This window comes from Bos indicus x Bos taurus, chromosome 20, assembly GCF_003369695.1.
Source record: "Bos indicus x Bos taurus breed Angus x Brahman F1 hybrid chromosome 20, Bos_hybrid_MaternalHap_v2.0, whole genome shotgun sequence".
Classification (NCBI taxonomy): domain Eukaryota; kingdom Metazoa; phylum Chordata; class Mammalia; order Artiodactyla; family Bovidae; genus Bos; species Bos indicus x Bos taurus.
Genome location: NC_040095.1, coordinates 38,814,214 through 38,838,713, shown reverse-complemented (window position 1 = coordinate 38,838,713; position 24,500 = coordinate 38,814,214). Strand labels below are relative to the sequence as shown.

Sequence of the window (24,500 nt, the reverse complement as noted above, 5' to 3'; positions counted from 1 at the left end):
ACCGTGTTCATGGATCAGAAGAATCAATATAGTGAAAATGAGTATGCTACCCAAAGCAATCTATAGATTCAATGAAATCCCTATCAAGCTACCAATGGTTCACAGAGCTAGAACAAATAATTTCACAATTTGTATGGAAATAGAAAAAACCTCGAATAGCCAAAGCAATCTTGAGAAAGAAGAATGGAACTGGAGGAATCAAGCTGCCTGACTTCAGGCTCTACTACAAGGCCACAGTCACCAAGACAGTATGGTACTGGCACAAAGACAGAAATATAGATCAATGGAACAAAATAAAAAGCCTAGAGATAAATCCACTCACCTATGGACACCTTATCTTTGACAAAGGAGGCAAGAATATACAATGGAGAAAAGACAATCTCTTTAACAAGTGGTGCTGGGAAAACTGGTCAACCACTTGCAAAAGAATGAAACTGAAACACTTTCTAACACCACACACAAAAATAAACTCAAAATGGATTAAAGATCTAAACATAAGACCAGAAACTATAAAACTCCTAGAGGAGAACATAGGCAAAACACTCTCTGACATAAATCACAGCAGGATCCTCTATGACCCACCTCCCAGGATATTGGAAATAAAAGCAAAAATAAACAAATGGGACCTGATTAAACTTAAAAGCTTCTGCACAACAAAGGAAACTATAAGCAAGATGAAAAGACAGCCTTCAGAATGGGAGAAAATAATAGCAAATGAAGCAACTGACAAATAATTAATCTAAAAAATATACAACCAACTCCTGCAGCTCAATTCCAGAAAAATAAATGACCCGATCAAAAACATGGGCCAAAGAACTAAACAGACATTTCTCCAAAGAAGACATGCATATGGCTAACAAATACATGAAAAGATGCTCAACATCACTCATTATCAGAGAAATGCAAATCAAAACCACAATGAAGTACCATTTCACGCCAGTCAAAATGGCTGCTATCCAAAAGTCTACAAGCAGTAAATGCTGGAGAGGGTGTGGAGAAAAGGGAACCCTCTTACACTGTTGGTGGAAATGCAAACTAGTACAGGCACTATGGAGAACAGTGTGGAGATTCCTTAAAAAACTGGAAATAGAACTGCCATGAAAGTGAAAGTAAGTAAAGTCACTCAGTCGTGTCTGACTCTTTGCGACCCCATGGACTGTAGCCTACCAGGCTCCTCTGTCCATGGGATTTTCCAGGCAAGAATACTGGAAAGGGTGGCCGTTTCCTTCTCCGGGAGATCTTCGCAACCCAGGCATTGAACCTGGGTCTCCCTCATTGTTTGCAGATGCTTTAGTGTCGGATCCACTTAAAAGCACAACATTTCTTTGAAATTAGTGTTGCAAGGAAATTGAAGACATCCACAAATCCATAGTATCAGTTAGCCTCTTTCAGTTAATGGAAAAGAATCTTGGTACTACCATCTATGTTTTTGGCAAAGGAACTCCCACTCAAAAAAGTCAACATTCTTTTCAATGTATATAGTTACTGATATGACCCAGCAATCCCACTGCTGGGCATACACACCAAGGGAACCAGAATTGAAAGAGACAAGTGTACCCCAATGTTCATCGCAGCACTGTTTATAATAGCCAGGACATGGAAGCAACCTTGATGTCCATCAGCAAGATGAATGGATAAGAAAGCTATGGTACATATACACAATGGAGTATTACTCAGCCATTAAAAAGAATACATTTGAATCAGTTCTAATGAGGTGGATGAAACTGGAGCCTATTATACAGAGTGAAGTAAGCCAGAAAGAAAAGCACCAATACAATATACTAATGCATATATATGGAATTTAGAAAGATGGTAATGATAACCCTGTATGCGAGACAGCAAAAGAGACACAGATGTATAGACCACTCTTGGATTCTGTGGGAGAGGGTGAGGGTGGGATGATTTGGGTGGGATGATTTGGCATTGAAACATGTATAATATCATATGTGAAATGAATCACCAGTCCAGGTTCAATGCATGATACAGGATGCTAGGGGCTGGTGCACCAGGATGACCCAGAGGGATGGTATGGGGAGGGAGGTGGGAGGGGGGTTCAGGATGGGGAACACATGTACACCCGTGGCAGATGCATGTTTATGTATGGCAAAACCAATACAATGTTGTAAAGTAATTAGCCCCCAACTTAAATAAATAAATTTATATTAAAAAAAGAATAAAACAGTCATTGTTGAAATTCTCTCAAGTACAGAAAACTATACAGAAAAAATTAAAATCTCCCATAACTGCACCCCAACTGCATCATGTGTTAACAGGTAGGGAGATGAAAATGTCTGAGAACAGCAGAATGCAACAACGTGGATATTGACAGCTTTGGAATTATTCTGTCTGTGAGCCCAGAGAGAAGAGTCCCTGCTTGAGCTTGGATGAAGCAACAGCAGGACAGATGGGTGGTGTGACCGAGGGGCACATGTCAAGTTCCCCTTACCTCAGGGTTCACTTGGAAAGTATCCTCAGCATTTGCCTCCATGAACAGAAGCGTTCTTTAGCTGAAAGAGGAAATGACTCATTTTAGCTCAAAGATGACGAAATAGGAGATGCCGTTTCTGACTCACTTTGCAGCAATAGCAAGACTGAAATTACTGCACTTAAGTGATGGCATAAGCCAATTCTAGCTTTTTTTTTTTTTAATTAGTTTTCTAGCAACCTTAGTCGCTCAGTCGTGTCCAAGTCTTTTCAACCACCAGGCAAGAACACTGGAGTGGGTGGTCATTTCCTTTTCCAGGGGATCTTCCAGACCCAGGTATCGAACCCAGGTCTCCTGCATTGCAGGCAGATTCTTCACTATCTGAGGCTCTGTGGAAGCCCTCTAGCAACCTTCGTGGTGGTGGTTTAGTCACTAAGTCATGTCCGATTCTTGCAACCCCATGGACTGTAGCTAGCCAGGCTCCTCTGCCCATGGGATTCTCCAGGCAAGAATACTGGAGTGGGTTGCCATTTCCTTCTCCTTATTATGAAGTAATTTTAAAACTTATAGATAACTTGCAAAAATATTAAAAATTTTTTATATACCCTTTACCAAGATCCCCTAATTGTTAATATTTTGCCACATTTGGTTTATTCTTTTCTTTATACATAGGTGATTATTTTTACTGAATCACTTGAGAATAAGTCATGATGTCTCTTTACCCTTCAATATTTCAGTATGTTTTTCTAAGAGCAGAGGCATTCTCTTACATAACTGTAATGTAGTTAATTAAAATCAGAAAATTAATACTGATATTAACAGTACATGCATGCTCAGTTGTGTTTGACTCTTTGTGACCCCATGGACTATAGCCTGCCGAACTCCTCTGTCCATGGAATTTTCCAGGCAAGAATACGGGAGTGTGTCGCCATTTCCTCCTCCAGGGGATCTTCCTGATCCAGAGATTGAATCTGCATCTCCTCTGTCTCCTGCATTGGCAGGCATATTCTCTACCAAATAGTAAAAATCACTGATATATTACCATTACCTAATCTACAGATCTTTGTTACATGTTGTCAGTTATCCTAATTGGGATTCAATTTTGCAAATCTGGCCCTGGAGATCCTAAATGAAATTTATTGACATATCCTGTCATAGACATGACTAAACTGGGAACCTGGCCACTTCAACTCAAAGCTTAAGTTGGATTCTATCTTATGGGTTCATATGAGCATTGGCAAAAGCCTGCTTTTCGAAATGTGAATAATTTTTGGTTGTAACCATGTCGTTCCCTGGGCTATTGGGTGTGGGCTTCTATCAGCTGGGCTGTGGCCATCCGGAATCGTGATTTCTATCTCATTTCTTCCAGTTTATCTGGCTCTAGATTTTGTCTAAGATGTTTTAAACTCTGGAGACTAATTGGCCAGGCTCTGTGAGGCATAAGGTGACAACTGCTAATAGAGCGGATCTGAGGGACTTCCCTGGTGGTCCAGTGGCTAAGACTCTGTGTTCCACAAATCAGGGGGCCTTGGTTCAATCCCTGGTTGTAGAACTAGATCTCACATGTTACAATTAAGACCCAGTGTGGTCAAACAGATAAATAAAAACAAATATTAAAAATAATATAGATCTGATTTAGGAAAAAAAAAAAGGATTTCAGGACTTGAATACAAAATAGGCTGCTAAATGCATATAGATAACAATGCCCTTCCCAGGTGGTTCAGTGGTAAAGAATCCATCCGCCAATGCAGGAGACGCAAGAGACTCAGGTTCGATCCCCAGGATTGGGAAGATCCCCTACTCCAGTATTCTTGCCTGGAGAATTCCATGGACAGAGGAGCCTAGTGGGCTACAGTCCATGCAGTCACAAAGAGTCAGACATAACTGAGCGCATGTGTGTACCTGTGCTCACACACACACCCACATGAAAAATTCCTAATTTAGTGCTCAATTTTCTCTTGCACACTCTATGCAAAAACAATCTAACCAGAGTAGCAGAATAAATAATACTTAAAAATAATTTCTATGTCTTCAAAATTCAGACTTCTGGGGATTATGGTTTGAAGAATCCAGTGCTGAGTATTCTCCATGTTGACTCAAGCCCTGGAGGAGGAAGTGGACAGTCGGCAGCTATGGATTCCTACCAGCAGCTTTATGCATCTTGAATCTCTCTCAGATACCCTACTCTCTCAACATCATCGCTACTGGCCTAATGAATGGACAGACCAGACAACCTTTTTTTAAACATTGATACTGAAGTGTAGTTGATTTATAATGTTATTCAGTTTCGTGTGTACAGCAAAGTGAATCAGTTATACACACATGGTTGTTTAGTCACTGAGTCGTGTCTAACTCTTCAGCAACCCCATGGACTGTAGCCTGCCAAGTTCTTCTGTCCATGGGATTTCCCAGGCAAGAATACTGGAGTGGGTAGCCATTCCCTACTCATAGGATTTTCCCGACCCAGGGATAGACTTCACGTCTCCTGCATTGGCAGGCAGGTTCTTTATCACTGAGCCACCAGGGAAGCCCTACACATATATTACATCCAGTCTTTTTTTACTTTCTTTTTCCATATAGGCCTTTACAGAGTATTGAGTAGCATTCTGTCTGCTATACAGTAGGTCCTTATTAGTTATCTGTTTTATATATATTATTAGTGTATATATGTCAATCCCAATCTTCCAATTTATCCCTCACTCCTGTTTACCCTCTGGTAACCATAAACTGAAGCACATCAGACAAAGGCAGATATCATATGATATCACTTATATGTGGAATATAAATAGATACAAATGAACTTATCTATAAAACAGAAATAGAGGAACAGACAGAGAATCCAGACATCTTTGCAATAAAAGCCTATGATGTGATGAGGCCATCTGAGCATAAAATGGCCAGTCCCAAGGCATCTGGAAATGAGTGCTCATCATGCAACTGTCCAGGACAGCTTTCTCAGAAGCAGTCCATTTTTCTCCATAGCATACAGCGATACTGAATTTTTCATTTATTTTAAAATTATGAACATTCTAGAGTGTATTTTAGATTTGGGGAATGATTCCAGTACTTAAAGCCCTCTCCTTGATAATGTTGTAACTCTGTTTATAACAACTGCTGCTCTGCTCTGTTACCTCCCAAATTGAATCCAAACTCTTTTTACCCTTTGGCGGGAAGCCCTGAGGGGTCAGCAGGGGCTGGGGAGGGTGCGGGAGTGGAGCCCAGGAGGGGTGCAGTAGGGGTGGAAATTCAGTCAAGATTCTGGGGCAAGAGAATATAAAGGACATTGTAGTCTTTTCACTCATTTTTGCAGTTCAACAATCACTGATTGAGTACTAGGTCTTGGACTCACTTCATTCATTCATCTATTTATTCATTCAGAATGAAAAAATGCCTGGCACACCATTTCCTGGAGAAGGGCATGGCAACCCACTCCAGTATTCTTGCCTGGAAAATCTCATGGACAGAGGAGCTTAGCGGGCTACAGTCCATAGAGTTGCACAGAGTCAGACATGACTGAAGCGACTTAGCATGCATGCACACACACCATTTAGCCCTTGTCACTCTTCACCCTCATGCCCACAACTCCTCCTGCTTCTGCTCTGTGCCCTGTGGGCTGGATCCTCTCTTATTACTCTTGTCATTCAGCTCTGTTTGGTCCCACCCACAGCAGGCAGAGAATGGGAGAAGAACACATGAGGGAACCTATCTCCCAACACCCCTGCCTTCTTCCTAGCCTGGTTCCAGCAATGTCTCTGTCTCCATGGCCACAGTTCCAGGTGGACATCCCCTTTCCATGGTTCCATATCTCTGGGTCCTGGAAAGACCTCTCCCTGGCCATTCCCCTCGAGGCAGAGGCTGGTGACAAATTCCCTTATTAGTTTTCTCAACTCTGCCCACCAGTATGTAAATTATAACATTTTATTAAAAATCTTAGCAGAGCATGTCATCTTTTTCCTTTCTGACCCTGACTGCTACAGCCCTTGAATATATGCTGAATTGTTTTCTGATTATTTTGGACAGACTGGAAAGATTAAAGTTTGGTGAACAGTGTTCAACACTAGGCTTCACCAGTGCAGGAGGGGAGGCGTGACTTAACAGAAGCTCCTGGGGTGGAAATTGCAGAGATTTAGTCCTTTATAGACTCCAGTATTGTGTGTCAAAGACTGACCTGATCTCTGATCACATAATTGGAAGTATGATGACCAGAAGAAAGGTGATAGTACCACTTAATTCTGTCTCCATTTACAGTTCTAGGCTCAGTTCTGGGCTTCCCACTTTAAGAGGAGACACGTTAGTTGTCTCTAAGTGCTTGAAGTCTGTCATATAGAGCAGTAGTTGAACATTTTTTCTTTAAGGACCAAATAGTAAGTATTTTTGGCCAAGATGGCCATACATTCTCTGTTGTGACAGCTTTATTGCGCAAAAGCAGTTGTGGACAATATGTGAGTGAATAGGCTTGACTGTGTTATAATAAAACTTTATTTACAAAAATAAATGGTGGGCCGAATTTGGCCTGTAGGCATTATTCTGCTGACTTCTGATATGAAGGAAACTATTAGATTTATTCTGGTTGTTTCCAGAAGTCAGGAGTTAGATCAGTGTGTAAAAATTGTAGGGGGTAGATTTGTGCCATGAAATAAAAAGATGCTTGCTCCTTTGAAGGAAAGCTATGACAAACCTAGACAGCGTATTAAAAAGCAAAGATATCACATTGCCAACAAAGGTCTGTCTAGTCAAAGCTATGGTTTTTCCAGTAGTCATGTACAGGTGTGAGAGTTGAACCATAAAGAAGGCAGATCATCAAAGAATTGATGCTTTCAAATTATGGCGCTTTAAAAGACTCTCAAGAGTCCCTTGGACTGCAAAGAGATCAAACCAGTTAGTCCTAAAGGAATCAATCCTGAATATTCATTGGAAGGATTGATGCTAAAGCTGAAGCTCCAATACTTTGGTACCTGATGCGAAGAGCTAAGTCATTGGAAAAGACCCTGATGCTGGGAAAAATTGAAAGCAAAGGAGAAGAGGGCAGAGGAGGATGAGATGGTTAGAAAGCAATACCGACTCAATGGACATGAGTTTGAGTAAACTCTGGGAGAAAGTGAAGGACAGGGAAGCCTAGCATGCTGCAGTCCATGGGGTTGCAAAGAGTCAGACATGACTGAGTGACTGAACAACAACAGATTTGTGCTAGTTTTCAGGAAGCTCTTTCTAAAGGTGATGACTATTCCCAAATAGGATGAGCTGGCTCGAGGTAGTAGGTTTCTTGTCACTGAAAGTATTCAAAGGAGAAGCTGAGTGTCACAGAATAATTTTCTGCAAAGCACCGAGAGTAACTCAGAGGATGTGGGTGGTAGAAATACCTCATATATATGTATACTCAGTATAGTACCACACACAGTAAGTGTTCTAGATTTTATATTCTTGAGAAGAGAGGCTGTGCCATATATATCTCCACATCCTTCCCACTCCTGAAAGCCTAGGGTACTACTTTAAAACACAGTGGGTGTGACCAATACATGTTTTGTCAACCTGGCTCTTTAAATAAAATCTGGCTGACAGATGAATCAAACTAATTTGTCTTTAGCACAGTCATCAGTACTAGTCATGTCAAATTAGTTCAATTACCTCTAATAAGCTTCAACATTCAGAATTTTCACCGAAAAGAGCAGACGTAACAGTCAACATTTATCAAGTTCTGAAAATATGCCAGCTACTGCGCTAAGAGCTTTATATACATTATCTTGTTTAATTCTCCCCAAACCAATGAGGTAGACATTATCCCATTTTATTGATGAAGAAACTGAAATTCAGAAAGGTCTCAAAGATAGTAAGTGGCATAACCCAAAATCGAGCTGAGATGATGTCAAAGGCTGTGGTCCAACCACAAGGCTATCCTGCTTCTCATTCATTCTTTCAGTATTCAGCAAACACTGATTGGCTGCCTGCTGTTTGCCAAACACTTTAGATGCTGAAGACAGAGCTGTGATTATAAACAGATCAAATCCAGGTGACAAAGGAACTTATATTCTGGAGTATAAAGGGGATGGATGTATCATTGACAAAGGAGAAGATGTTAAATGATATTTCATCATAAGACACAGAGATTAAACAGATAATATTTCTGTCCATATCAGAGCTTCGGGTATAGCCCTAACTGATGAATTTATACAAGCTCTTTTTTTGTACTGACATTGGCTGAAGTTTAGTCTTTTTGTCAAATTCTCAGATACATTCAGATTTTTAGAAAGAAGTTTCAAGCATTTTGGCAACTTGATAGAGATCACTATGACAATTTGTAGATCTGTGAATGAAGCCCTGGAAGGGTAAATAACCCCATAAAGCACTCAGGAATCACTCTTCCAGGGTAGGTTGAATCTGAGCATCATCAATCTGGGAGACCAGAGACAACTGATGAAAAGAGGTGGAAAAAGCCAGTTTGGTTAACATAAAAAAAAAAAAAAATAACCCTTGGCAATATTTTTTCCCTTTCCTGAAACACAGAAATGTAAAGAGCCTAAAATTCTAACTCTCAGTTCTCAGTATATAAAAAATATCAGTATTAATAACAAATGCTACAATGTGGAGAGAAGCTGATCCCATACAGCAGTCCCCAATGTTTTTGGCATCAGGAGTGGAAGATAAATTTTTGATGGACAGGGGTGTTGCAGAAGGATGGTTTTGGAATGATTCAAGGACATTACATTTATTGTGCACTTTATTTCTTTTATTATTACATCAGCTCCACCTCCAATCATCAGGCATTAGATCCTGGAGGTTGGGGAGTCCAGCATATGGAGAGGAAAACACACCAATTTGGGTCAAGGGGATGGGCCTTGTTTAGAAGGAGGAGAACTACTGGGATGCTCAGGAGTGGACCCTACCAAAGGGAAATTCCAAAACCTTGACTTAGGTTGATAATGGAAAGAGAGAGAGAGCAAGAGTGCTAAGGTCCACACAGCGCAAAGCCAAATTGTCAGGTCCAGCTGGCAAGTGCTGGCTGCAATGGGAGACAGAGCCTGAAGGCCAGGGGCTAAATAAACACAAGCTCAGAGGCGGAAGTGAAAGAATGCAGCACTTTGTGCCTTTTTGGGTGCTAAACACAAGGGGTGGGCATGGATAGCCTAGTTAGAATAGGATAAGAAGTGACAAACAGTAGTAATACTTTTGCAATTACAAAATTCCTTTTGTAGGTAGACTGCAGTGATTTTCAGATTGGTGAGTCCTTACAGTGTCAGCATAATCTTACTTAGAAAATGGCTAGAAAGCAGAGGACGATAATAATGACTTAACATTTATTGACTGCCAGACACAGCTTTTCAGCACTTTAATGCATTGTCTCATTTAACTTTCACAAGCGCATTTTGATAACCACGGTCCTTAATAGACACCTACTTAAAAACTGATTAAAAACATAAACACGTTTGGAGGAAATGATAAAATGTCCTCAGAAACAAGTACTAGTCATTTATTCATTCATTCGTTTCCTGGACTACTTCTTCAGCCACCAGCAATCAAGTACCTAATACGTGCTGGGTACTGTTTAGGGTCTGTGCATGAGTGATTTCACTGATTTCCCTCATTGTTCAACAGAGGGGCAGTAGAGGGAGCAAGGGACTATGAGTGACAAAGCCTGGGTTCTGTTTTAGCCCTGCCTCTAATGGTTCCTGTGGTCCGTGGATAGATCAGTTTTCTTCTCTGTTTAATGTATTCTAGTGTAAAACGAGGGCTGGGACTACATGATGCTTGAGGTCTTTTTGAATTTAATGTTAAAGTCTTCAGGGCCTTTATAATACATTGCAATTTATAATGAACATTCATTTATATTCTATCATAATACCCTTCCCACTCCATCAGCTAAATAATAATATTTATAGCTTTAGAGAAATTTGCCAGGGCTCAAAGCAAGTTCCTTTGCTCGTTCCACTAGAAGTCTCTGTCTTCTGCTTTGAGTTCATGCTTAGATTACAAAAGAGTCATAAGAGAGTTGGGTGCAGATATCAGAGGAAAGGAAGAGATACAGGAGACACAGAAGATGAGGAGAAGTTGTGAGTAGGAAGATGTGCCAACACTCAGGGGCTTTGTGTGTTGTTTGGGAAACCATTTAGGGCTGCTATGATCATTGAGGAAGTGTATTCAAAGGCACAAGAAGAGAAATCCTCCAACTGGAGGAAATTACATAGCGGTAGATTCAAATTCCCAAATCACTGCTCTCTGTGGATGGTGACTGCAGCCATGAAATTAAAAGATGCTTTTCCTTGGAAGGGAAGTTATGACAAATCTAGATAGTGCATTAAAAAGCAAAGAAATCACTTTGCCTACAAAGGTCTGTCTAGTCCAAGCTATGGTTTTTCCAGAAGTCATGTACGGATGTGAGAGTTGGATCATAAAGGTTGAGCGATGAAGAATTAATGCTTTTGAACTTTGATATTGAAGAAGACTCTTGAGAGTCCCTTGGAAAGCAAGGAGATCAAACAAATCAATCCTAAAGGAAATCAGTCCTGAATATTCATTGGAAGGACTGATGCTGAAGCTCCAATACTTTGACTACCAGATGTGAAGAACCAACTCATTAGAAAAGACCCTGATGCTGGGAAAGGTTGAAGGCAAAAGGAGAAAAGGGTGGCAGAAGATGAGATGGTTAAATGTCATCATTGACTCAAGGGCATGAGTTTGAGCAAACTCCGGGAGATAGTAGAGGACAGAGGAGCCTGGCATGCTGTAGTCCATGGGCATACCCATGGGGTCACAAAGTCTGATATGGCTTAGCAACTGGACAACAGATTCAAGTTCAAAAATAGCATAGTGAAGTGTCTCCCTGGATATTCCACTTGTCCATTACAGAGCAGAACTACAATAAATAGGCCATATTATAAGGCAGGAGCCCTGGACTAAAAAGAATGCATACTAAATGATGACTATTATGCTCCAAAGATGAAATGAGCCCCTGTGATAGGAGACCAACTCCTCATCACTGTGGATGCTTAAGCAGAGACCATATGAAACTCTAGATGGGTTAATGGCTTGGATCAGGCCCAGAAGATGAGTAAAGGAACTTCCAACTATGCTATGGTTCTAGAGACTGAAGTCTTACCATTTAAGCCATAGTCTATTATCCCTGAGCTTCCCTGGTGGCTCAGCTGGTAAAGAATCTGACTGCAATGTGGGAGACCTGGGTTTGACCTCTGGGTTGGGAAGATCCCCTGGAGAAGGGAATGGCTATCTACTCCAGTATCTGGCCTAGAGAATTCCATGGACTGTATCTGCAAAGCATTAGATACAACTGAGCAACTTTCACTTCACTGTCATCCCTTCTCCAGATTTTAGATATTCCTGCAATCATCTTTTGGGAATATTCAAAGACCTTTCCCAGCTACTCATATTTAGGACAAGTCCCTCAATTCATTTCTTTCCAAGAAGTTCCCTGTATGGATCCTTGGCAGGATATCTACCCTGACCTCCTTGTCTTGATGTTTTCAACCTCCTATTCTTGAAAAATATCCAGGATGAGGGCTTCTCTGGAGGTCAGAGTTAAAACCAAACCCCACTGTGTTGAACCAACATATTGAAACTCTCAGTTCAGTTCAGTTGAGTCACTCAGTCATGTCTGACACTTTGTGACCCCATGGACTGCAGCACGCCAGGCCTCCCTGTCCATCATTGACTCTCAGAGCTTACTCAAACTCAGTCCATTGAGTCAGTGATGCCATCCAACCATCATCCTCTGTTATCCCTTTCTCCTCCTGCCTTCAATCTTTACCAGCATCAGGGTCTTTTCTAATGAGTCAGTTCTTTGCATCAGGTCATCAAAGTATTGGAGTTTTAGCTTCAGCATCAGTCCTTCAGTGAATATTCAGGACTGATTCCCTTTAGGATGGACTGGCTGGATCTCCTTGCAGTCCAAGGGATTCTCAAGAATCTTTCCAAGACCACAATTCAAAAGTGTCAATTCTTTTTATAGTCCAACTCTCACATACATATATGACTACTGGAAAAACCATAGCTTTAACTAGACAGACATTTGTTGGCAAAGTAAGGTTTCTGCTTTTTAATATGCTGTCTGCTGCTGCTGCTAAGTCGCTTCAGTTGTGTCTGATTCTGCACGACCCCATAGACGGCAGCCCAACAGGCTCCTCCGTCCCTGGGATTCTCCAGGCAAGAACACTGGAGTGGGTTGCCATTTCCTTCTCCAATGCATGAAAGTGAAAAGTGAAAGTGAAGTCGCTCAGTCGTGTCCGACTCTGTGCGACCCCATGGACTGCAGCCTATCAGGCTCTTCCATCCATGGGATTTTCCAGGCAAGAGTACTGGAGTGGGGTGCCATTGCCTTCTCCAATATGCTGTCTAGGTTGGTAATAGATGTTCTTCCAAGGAGCAAGTGTCTGCAGTCACATTTTGCAGTGATTTTGGAGTCCAAGAACATAAAGTCTGCCACTGTTGCCATTGTTTCCCTATCTATTTGCCATGAAGTGATGGGACTGGATACCAAGATCTTAGTTTTCTGAATGTTGAGTTTTAAAGCCAACTTCTTCATTCTCTTCTTTTACTTTCATCAAGAGTCTCTTTAGTTCTTTGCTTTCTGCCATAAGTGTGGTGTCATCTGCATATCTGAAGTTATTGATATTTCTCCTGGAAATCTTAGTTTCACCTTGTGCTTCATCCAGCCTGGCATTTTGCATGATGTGCTCTGCATTTAAGTTAAATAAGCAGGTGACAATATGCAGCCTTGACATACTCCTGTCCCAATTTGGAATCAGTCTGTTGTTCCATGTCCAGTTCTAATTGTTGCTTCCTGACCTGCATACAGATTTCTCAGGAGGCAGGTCAGGTGGTCTGGTATTCCCATCTCTTGAAGAATTTTCCACAGTTTGTTCTGATTCACACAGTCAAAGGCTTTGGTGTAGTCAATAAAGCAGAAATAGATGTTTTCTGGAACTCTTTTGCTTTTTTGATGATCCGATGGATGTTGGCAATTTGATCTCCGGTTCCTCTGCTTTTCCTAAATCCAGCTTGAACATCTGGAAGTTCACGGTTCACATACTGTTGAAGGCTGTCTTGGAGAATTTTGAGCATTACTTTGCTAGCATGTGAGATGAGTGCAATTGGGTGGTAGTTTGAACATTCTTTGGCATTGCCTTTCTTCGAGATTGAAATGAAAACTGACCTTTTCCAGTCCTGTGGTCATTGCTGAGTTTTCCAAATTTGCTGGCATATTGAGTGCAGCACTTTAACAGAATCATCTTTTAGGATTTGAAACAGCTCAACTGGAATTCCATCACCTCCACTAGCTTTGTTCATAGTGATGCTTCCTAAGGCCTTTGACTTCGCATTCCAGGATGTCTGGCTCTAGGTGAGTGATCATACCATCATGATTATCTGGTCATGAAGATCTTTTTTGTATAGTTCTTCTGTGTATTCTTGTCACCTCTTAATATCTTCTGCTTCTGTTAGGTTCATATCATTTCTGTCCTTTATTGTGCCCATCTGTGCATGAAATGTTCCCTTGGTACTCTAATTTTCTTGAGGAGATCTCTAGTCTTTCCTATTCTATTGTTTTCCTCTATTTCTTTGCATTGATCACTGAGGAAGGCTTTCTTATCTCTCCCTGCTATTCTTTGGAACTCTGCATTAAAACTCTAGTCCATTGACTAACAGGGTGACCCTTGCATTTGTCCAGTGCCCTTGTTTCCCAAGCTATTTTCCATCTGCCAGTTTTATCAGAAGCAGAAATTCAATTTGTATCCTGAGGGTAATCACTTCCTCAAGATAAGGTTCATGAAGTCCCTGCAACACTGTGAAAGGTGAGAACTTTTATAATTGTTATAACGTGCCCCAGGTCACAGGACAGCAGAGCCATATCTAACCAAGGTTCTTTTAAATCCTTTTGGGAATAAGTGTAGAGTAAATAAAGAGACCCTGATGCTGGGAAGGATAGAAAGAAAAAGAAGAGGGCTGCTGCTGATGAGATGGATAGATGGCATCACCAACTTAACAAACATGAACACAGGCAAACTGAGAGATAGTGGAGGACAGGGAAGCCTGGCATGGTGCTTCAGTCCATGGGGTCACAAAGAGTTGGACACGACTTAGCAACTGAACAACAACAAATAAAGAGAACTATAGATAGTTTACAAAGAACCAAAGTCCAGATCGGCTTGATAGACTAGCAGGGAAGGGCAGAGTTTAGAGCTGGATTTTATAAGCCTGACAGCACCAAATTACAATCGCCAAAAAACAGGCTGATTGTTCTAGTCCGATGAATAGCCATGGCCCGAATGTGAGTCTGCTTAAATCAGCCAGTGGCCATCTTGACTGGGGCAACCATGGGTTGAATGAGGTAGCCACCAGCAGTGGACCTGAAGCAAAGGACTTTCTGCTTTTTTTTTAGCTCAGAGACCACATGTGTAAATTCACCCTCCCAGAAAAGCTTGTAGCATCTACAAGCCAGGGTTACACTCCTAATTAAAAGGACAATTAAAAAAAAAAAAACCTTCCAATGATGAAAAGGCCTTAGACAGAATTCTCAAGAAATTGGTTTAGAAAATAATCCCCAAATGATTGCAACATAAGAACATTCTTAAAATGTTACCTTTGTCCTGATGTCTAAACTCTCATGAATTGGTTTACAAAAAGGTTCTTTATGCATTTGAAGCCACTAATACTATAAGTGGGGAAAGAACACACTCTTTTAATTAAAAGAGCAGATTGCTATAGTTGTGGTAATCTGAATTGAGAACATCTTTTTAAACAGAAATATGAGAGAATAAATATTTCCTAAAGTTAGAATCCAAAATTTAGGATTATTTAGGATTAGTATCCAAAACTGTTCTTATTTCACACTGTGTAATCAGGAAGGCTGTTCAGAAGGGCATGTTAGAAGGAAAGTCTGTTTTAGGTTTCCAGCTAGTTGGGGACCGTCTAAATACCATTTGTCTCTAACCCTTGAACTGTCTTCTTCTGGACTCCTGGGGCAACACAGTTAATAACCCTCATGGAGCTGTAAATGCGTCAATGCTGTGTCAATGCTGACACTTGTGGTTTGCAGTCTAGTTGTTTGCTTGACTATCAGATATTGCCTTTTTTAGGTAGTTGAACTTGACAGAATGATAAACTGTGCTTCTGTTTACTCTTTAGCTCTCAAGGCTAATTTAAAAGTGCTGCTGGTGATGGCAATGGAAACACCTTAAACCATTAAGTTGACAAATGGAATATTAACACAGGCACTAATTCCCTAGCTAATGGAAATGAGTCAGTTACCTTCTTTAACCCAAGTACCACGTGCAATGTTCTTTTAATTCCCATAAACCACAGGGTCTGGTTCCCCTGAGTTGAGAGGATGCAGATCTCACCAGATGACATGTCTTACTTTGAGGTCCTTTAAGCCCCATGTTTGTTCTAACAGCTTCGTCTTAGTCTTTTACTGCTGTTTTCTCCCCAGGGTTTTGGTCACATTATTTTCCAAAGTGGCCCAATTGCATTCATTATTCATTTTTATCAACACAAATGTGTATGTTGTTATAGCTATATTCCAGTTGGCAGCATACTGACTAGCCCGATTCATTGCATATAAGCACCCTGCTGTAATGGACATGTAAAGAATCTGAATCAGACCGAAAGGTATATAAAAGTGACTCGTGCCATTTTTAAACCAACTGACCTTGAGGAGGATATATTTACACTTCCTTAAATCTCAATTTCTTCATCTGCAAAGTGGGAATACCTTTCACTACCTTTTTAGATTGCTGTGAAGATTCCATGCACAGTGTCTAGGAAATAGCAAGTAGTGAATACATGCTAGCAATATTCATGGTTACCAGTTTCCTATGTGCCAGGAATCATGGGAATCCTCAACGCATCTGGAGAACTAAGAACCATTATTATCTTCATTTTTCTGATGAGAACAAGAAAGACAGATTAAGTACCTGCCCAACATCACAAAGATATGAAATGGCCATGCCTAGATTCCAGAGCCTGCAGTCTGGCCACTACTCCCCATGTAAGAAGAGTTTTGACACCTTGAGAAGGAACTGCTTGAATATGAATCCCAGGCAACCTTCCAGATCTGTAGAACCTTATTTGCTCCCTCTTGCTCCTCTTTCCCATGCTTCCTCATTCACACCTGAGTCAGAAGCAGAGAAAAGACAAAAACTAGTACAATAGGACAGTACAACCAGTAGATTCCTGGCAGACCAGCTATGGAGCTTGGCCTCAAACTCAGCTGTGCACTTGTTGGCTGAACACAAAGGCAGGTGCTGTATTTCACGTGGATGTAGTAAAGAGATTTCAAGCATTCTAACATTATTTCATTAGAAGGGATGAGTGAACACTTCTCTATACAGATCCACTCTACTGAGATAACTGAAAAGCACAAATACAAATATCATGACCTTATTACGCTAATATCATTAGGTTATCTTGCAAACATCTACTTGCCACAAACCTGAATAAAAATCTTTTTTTTTTTTTTTTGCTATAAAAACTAAATCTTAAATCCCTTAGTAATCTTATCTCTTAAATCTAACGTATTAAGATCAGGAGCTGTTTTATTAACTTCTGCCTTCAGCAAAAAGTTATTCAATTCAGATTGTTGAAACTGTGGCAATTTGCTGTTTTAAGTAAAACACAAGTGTGCTGTCCATCAACTGATAAGTGGACAAGTAAAATGTGGTATATCTCCAATGGAATCTTATTCAACAACAAAAAGGAATGAAGTACTTGTCATATTCTACAACTTGGACAAACCTCAAAATCAATATTATGAGTGAGAGAAGCCAGTCTCGAAAGGCCACATATAGCATGATTCCATTTATATGAACTCTCCAGAAAAAGCCAATCCACAGCAACTGAAAATAGATTAGTGGTTGCCAGGGGCAGGGGTAGGGCAAAAAGGGAAAAGGGAATGACTGCTAATGTGTACTACATTCCTTCTGTGGTTGGTTTTAAAACTAGGTTGTAGTGAGGGTTGCGTGGCTCTGTAAATATACTGAAAACCACTAAGTTGTAGGCTTTAAAGGGATAAACTTGATGGTATGTAAATATATGGTATATATGGTATATAAAATATGGTATATAATAAAAATATTTAAAAGAAATGTTAGTGTGTAATTTCCCCTACTTACTTGCAAAACTAATAGCTATCCTTTCACGTTCATCAACCTTCATTATTAGTGACACTCTTTTTGAGTAAACAGTGACGAACATGAAAGCATTTATCCCCTTCCTCCTCTCCCCACTCCCCACCAAGAGCCTTGATAATTAATCTTGTCCTTACTTTCAACTTGTCTGTCAAGTATCTGATGGCTAGGAAGTTGGAGTTCTAGATATAACTGGCTCTCTAAATATAACTTTCAGGCTAAACCTTCAAATCTGGTTCTACCTTTGGTTCCTTCCCCATGTTCTCTTTCTTTTTCTTAACTTCATTGCCAAGGACCCAGTGTTCCAAATCACAGGTGACCTGGAACAGGGCCTCCAGACTGCAAAGGGAACAGAGCCAATTGTTAATGAATACAAAGCCCTATAGACAGAAACTGGTAGGGGAAAAAATAGATGGTGCCTCATCTTTTTGGGGAGAAGGCAATGGCACCGCACTCCAGTACTCTTGCCTGGAAAATCCCATGGATGGAGGAGCCGGGAAGGCTGGAGTCCATGGGGTTGCTGAGGGTCGGACACGACTGAAGTGACTTAGCAGCAGCAGCAGCAGCAGCATCTTTTGGGATGTTGGTGGTGAAAATGTAAGCAGCTTTTATGTCAATACATGTGTGTTACAACAATAGTTAGATGAGACCTGGGATGCCAATTAAGAGAACTCCAAACAATTGTGATTGGCACTTAGGCATCAAGAGAAAAAGTTCTTTCCTTAGTGTTCTTGGTTTGCTCTACTGGCCATACAAACTGGCTTCCCAGGTGGTGGTAGTGGTAAAGAACTTGCCTGCCAATGCAGATGTTAAGAGGTGCACGTTCATACCCTGGGTCAGGAAGATCCCCTGGAGGAGGGCATGGCAACTCACTCCAGTACTCTTGCCTGGAGAATCCCCATGGACAGAGGAGCCTGGTGGGCTACAGTCCATTGGACTGCAAAGAATCGGACATGAGCAAAACTACTAATGCATGCACCATACAAACCACAAAGGCAATGGCAAATTGTATCCTCTGGATAGGAATCCTAGTCCAGTTTCTAAATAGTGAGAGTCCTGTTCTCCACTGAGCTTTCCTGTCAGGAGATGAGCCATGTGGATTCATGCAGCTCTGACAAAGCCCTTCCTTTCCATTCCAGGCCTCTAGTCCAGTGACGTCAGGGAGGATTTCCACAAAGGTCAAGGGATTAACCAGCCCAAATGTGGAGCTGGGGCTCAAGACAGGAGGAGGCCCTGAAATCTGGAAATATTCCAGTATTTGGGCCAAATCCACTCCCTTTATCATTCAGAGATTATTACATCATAAAATGATGTCTTTGTCATTTTATCCACTGCTAATTTTTTTCCCCTTTGGAACATATTTCCCTTTGCTTTTCTTCCTGTTCCCTCACCTTCTGTCCTCTGTCAGTAACAGATATGGTTTACCTCCTTGACCTACCTCAGAGGCAGGTACAAGCAGTAGGGTGAGAGTGAGGGACAGATTCTGCAAACACATTTTCACTTTCCCATCGCTCCCAGAGAAACTGATCCTCACCCAGGGAGAGAGAGAAGAGAGCCTGTGGCACCAGAAATCTGCCAAGAAGTCCAGTGACTTACCCTAGGCAGGCTACAAGTCAGGTGAAGGTTGGACCTTTGCTTCAGCATGCAGAAGGCAGGGAACTTGCTAGATTCACCAGGAGTTTCTGGTAGGGTTTATTCCTGGCTCTGACCTCCTCAGAGACCAGTCTGTGCAGCTCTGATGAGCACCAACCCGTTTGCTGATTACCCTTTGGCAAGCTGATTCAGGCAAATTAGTATTTGCCTTATGATATATAAGGCCCTTAACTGCCTTTTACCCTCACTGCAAAAAAAGCAATAATTGGACAACTTGCTTGCGACAGTCATTGGATTTGCTTCTTTTGGCTTAATCTGGTTTACAGTTCACTTGCCACCAAATCAAAATGGCTAGATTCAAATCAGCTTTTGTTTCCCAGCAAAGCAGGGAGGATGAGCAAGGCGGAGGGGGAAGAACTGAGAGGATAAGTGCGAGGGCGGCAAGGGCAAGCTACAGGAGGTGAGTCATGAATTCTGAGCGACCCTGCCACTGCAAGCTCCAGTCTACCCTTTGATCATTGCCTTGTTGACATCCCAGCACTTGAGAGCATGTCATACAGGAGGGGACACATGCTCCTGAAGGGGCAAGCACTGGCCATGGAGTCTGGGCTGTTCTCTCAACCTTTCTTGCCAAACATCACTTTTCAGACAGAAGTGGATTTTTAGCTCTAATATCATGTAAAGTCAGGAGCCTGGTCACACATGCGTGTGTGCATGCTAAGTTGCTTCAGTCGTGTCTAACTCTTTGTCATCCCTTGGACAATAGCCCACCAGGCCCCTCTGTCCATGGGGTTCTCCAGGCAAGAACACTGGAGTGAGTTGCCATGCCCTCTTCCAGGGGATCTTTCCGACCCAGGGATCAAACCTGAATCTCTTACGTCTCCTGCATTGGCAGGTGGGTTCTTTACCTCTAGGGCCACCTGGGAAGCCCAGTCACAACATTAGATGCAAATGGAACCTTCTCACAATGTCATTTGTTTGGATAGTGTACTGGGTTGAATCATGTCCCCTTGAAAGAGATATTAAAGTCCCCCAATACCTCAAAATGTGAACTGATTTGAAAACTGGGTCATGGGTGATGTGATTAATTACTTCTCACATGGGCAAGAAGCAGAGACATACAAGGAAAATGACCTATGATGACTGAGGCAGAGACAGAAGGGATGCAGCTATAAGCTAAGGACACCATGGCCTGCCGGTCACCACTGGAAGTCAGGAAGAAACAAGGTAAGCATCTCCCCAGAGTCTCAGAGGGAGCAAGGCTCCAAGGAAATCTTTGTCCCCAACTTACAGCCTCCGTAACTTGTGAGAAAACACATTTCTATTCTTTTAAGCCAGCTGGTTGTGACACTTTGTCACGGAAGCCCGGAGAAAATAATCCAGGTGGCTTGTATCCACATGATCTGGTGTGCTCATTTAAACACCTTTTCTGTGACCAGTTCATACTTCTTTCCTGCACCCATATAAAGTCTGATTGTACTTTTGATCAGTGAAAATACTTGAAATGGACAGGATTTGTCCCCCTGGACTGATGTGGACCCAGCATATGTCCTGTTCTAGGTCAGCATCTCTGCCCCTTCCAGTGGGAAAGTTGCTATGTCCCATAAGAAGCCAGTGATGCTTTTCTGAGTTCACTGCTATGAGGTCTTGTTAATTTTTATTTAAAGGAGAGTTCTAGCCACTCGGTTCAATTCAGTTGCTCAGTCATGTCCGACTCTTTGCAACCCCATGAATTGTAGCACACCAGGCTTCCCTGTCCAACACCAACTCTCGGAGCTTGCTTAAACTCATGTCCCTTGAGTCAGTGATGCCATCCAACCATCTCATCCTCTGTCATCCCCTTCTCCTCCTGCCCTCAATCTTTCCCAGCATCAGGGTCTTTTCAAATGAGTCAGCTCTTTGCATCACGTGGCCAAAGTATTGGAGTTTCAGCTTCAACATCAGTCCTTCCAATGAACACCCAGGACTAATCTCCTTTAAGATGGGCTGGTTGTATCTCCTTGCAGTCCAAGGAACTCTCAAGAGTCTTCTCCAGCACCATAGTTCAAAAGCATCAATTCTTTGGTGCTCAGCTTTCTTTATAGTCCAACTCTCACATCCATACACGACCACTGGAAAAACCATAGCCTTGACTAGATGGACCTTTGTTGGCAAAGTAATGTCTCTGCTTTTGAATATGCTATCTAGGTTGGTCATAACTTTTCCTTCCAAGGAGTAAGCGTCTTTTAATTTCACGGCTGCAGTCACCATCTGCAGTGATTTTGGAGCCCATAAAAATAAAATCAGTATCTTTATGAAGGTGAAAAGACCTGGGCCAAGCAAAGTTCAGCTTGGATTTTGTCCAAAACCCCACAGTTGTTTATTAGCAAAGTGAGACTGGATTGATTCTTTTGACATATTGAAACACAATAGCATCAATGAAACACTGCATAGGGTGTGTGAATCTAAAGGGATGACTATTGATTTTGGAAGCGTGTAGAAATACATACTGAGAGAAGGCTAATAATTCAACAAAATGCTGGTGATAAAACCAGATGTCACTCATGACTCCTTAATTTCCAGTACTCTCCCTTCTACATTCAATTCTGACAAATTTTACCTTCTAAATTTTATCTTTTAGGGAGCCTTCCTTGACCATGCCTTCTGCCCTCAACTCCTTGTTGGGTACCCTGACTTTGAACTGCACTATCACCCTGTACTTTGTCTACCACAACACTCACTACGTTGTCTATTGATTTTATCTTTACTGGACCTATCTCCACCATTCCATAAGGATGAAAATCATGGCATCTATGTGACAAGGTACTGTTCAGCACTATGTGTTACTCAGTAACTCACAGCCCAGACTCGGACTTGGAGAAAATGTCAATTTGCTAAGTAAGTAAGTAAGTAAGTAAGTAACTAAGTGTTAGTCGCTTAGTCGTGCCCGACCCTTTGCGACCCCATGGACTGCAGCCCACCAGGCTCCTCTGTCCATGAGATTTTCCAGGCAAGGATACTGGAGTGGGTTGCCATTTCCTTCTCCAACTGAGCTACAAGGGAAGCCCCTATCAAGTCGCTAAAGTTTAGTGTTTTCATTGGGTGCATATGTGTTTCAGTTTAAGCAAATTTTGGAAGCTTATACCAACTTATGGGGAATCTCTTCAGAAGTAAGTAGGCTGTCAACAAAATCATACAGAGACACAGACATCTTTCATGGAGATTAGCACATAGAGATTCAGGGGTATGGCTGCTAGCCTAGGTTGAACTGAACATCACAAAATTTGGGCTTTCTGATATAGCTTTCCAGATGAGTTCACACATGGCTGTACAAAGGATGTCTAGGAATTTAGTGGAAGTCCCCAGAAATCCAGGGAGCAGATACTTACGTTACATTGGATTCCTAGGAGATGGGGAGCAAAGGAAAGTGACAATAGATCTAATGGTGCCTCTTACAGCCAAATCGAGAGAGAAAATTGCAGAATTACCTGTTACATTGAGTCAAGAGCATAATTGAGTAATTAGAGAAATAGTCTGGATTTCCAGTATAGGCATTCCTAAAAGAATTATTTACTCAATGCTTCTCAGTGAAGCTTGAAAGGAAATCACTTAGAAACCTTCTTTACATTCTGAATGCTAAGCAAGGAACAGCTGTAAAATTTGGCTCTAAAGCAAGTTCTAAATTCTTTGGAGCAAGATGTTGGCTTACTTGTGCAAATTAGGGATAGACAGTTTTAAGCCATGGGGTTTGTTATGGTGGTGCAGCTGTAGGATGTGAAGTCACAAAGGTGGGTTAGGACAGGGTTTATGACCCAGGCTGTCTGGTTTTGAATCTTGATGCCACTGCTTAACTGCTGTGTGATATCAAGTGAGTCACTTAATTTCTCTGTGTCTCAGTTGCCTTTCCTATAACCTGGAGTGATAATCATACCCACCATGTAGGGCTGTAGTGAGCATTAAGTGTAATGCAATTCACACAGAGAGCTTAAAACAATGCCTGGGATGTAGTTTCACTCAATAAATGTCAACTGTCCTCACTAGGTGCATTTTAACAGGGTTTCTGGAAACTGTTGGTTTGATCTCATAGAGTTAAAGACAATAGAATTTTTAAAAGATCACAAATATAATGATTATTCAAACTGGTGTATAAGATCAGGGGTTGGCAAACTTCTTCTCTAAAGAGGCAGATAAATATTTTTGGCTTTGTGGGCCATGGGGTCTTTTCTGCAATGATAAAGCTCCTCTGTTGTATGAAAAGGACCATAGACAATACATAAAAGAGTAGGCACGACCGTGTTCTCAAAACACCTTATTTACGAAAACAAGACTAAATTATTTTTTAAAGAAACAGATGACAGGTGAGATTTGCCAATCCTTAATTTAGATAATTGTATACTGCTTTTGTCCAGACAGCGTCTTTTTTGTAAACAGCAGGTAAATATTCTGTTTTCTGCTTGAAATTCTTTTCCTTCCGTTTACATGATTGGCTTAAACACTTTATGTAAAGTACCTTTCTATGGGCTTCCCTGGTGGTTCAGAGGGTAAAGTGTCTGCCTGCAATGTAAGAGACCTGGGTTCGATTCCTGGGTTGGGAAGAATCCCCTGGAGAAGGAAATGGTAACCCACTCCAGTACTCTTGCCTGGAAAATCCCATGGATGGAGAAACCTGGTAGGCTACAGTCCATGGGGTAGCAAAGAGTCGGACACAACTGAGCGACTTCACTTTCACTTTCACCCTTGTAAACACACTCACATTAACATACCATTTGTTTTCTTCATAGCACATGCTGTAAGTTTCTAATATCTGGCATATTTTTTAGTCTATTTTTTTTTCATTTTTTTTTCATCCAATGCAAACTTGAGGATGAAAGTGAGTGAAAGACAAAGTGTTAGTTGTGTATGACTCTTTGTGACTCCATGGACTATAGCCCCTCCAGGCTCCTCCGTCCATGGAATTCTCTAGGTAAGAATACTGGAGTGGGTTGCCATTCCCTTCTCCAGAGGATCTTCCTGACCGAGGGATCAAACCTGGGTCTTCTGTACTGCAGGCATATTCTTTACTGTCCGAGCCACCAGGAAGCCCACAGGGCCCTTTATTCCTAGTGCTTAGAACAACTAATTTATCCACAATAGCAAATCAATATTTGTTAAGTAAATAAATAAGAGAATTAGTGACCATAAAGAACTAAAACATTTTGACAGTTTAAATACACATAAATTAAGTGCTACTCTCAGTAAAACACCCTTATTATTCACTTCTCTCCAAGTAAACTGATCTAGGTATCTACTTTCAATATTCCAGGTTTATAAATGGGGCTTTCTTCCCCAAATCTGTGGGCCCAATGATGATCTGATTCCAGCTTATCAGTTTA

At 41.4% G+C, this 24,500-nt stretch overlaps 1 protein-coding gene across 4 annotated transcripts in view; it reads right to left on the bottom strand.

Annotated features, from left to right (window-relative positions):
• The window catches only part of PRLR (prolactin receptor), a 193,854-nt gene that overhangs the window by 68,929 nt on the left and 100,425 nt on the right, over positions 1-24,500 (bottom strand). For all 4 annotated transcript variants that reach the window (XM_027519925.1, XM_027519927.1, XM_027519928.1 and 1 more), the window contains exon 2: positions 2,447-2,507. The gene's annotated coding sequence lies outside the window, so the exon portion shown is untranslated. The remainder of the gene's footprint in view (positions 1-2,446; positions 2,508-24,500) is intronic.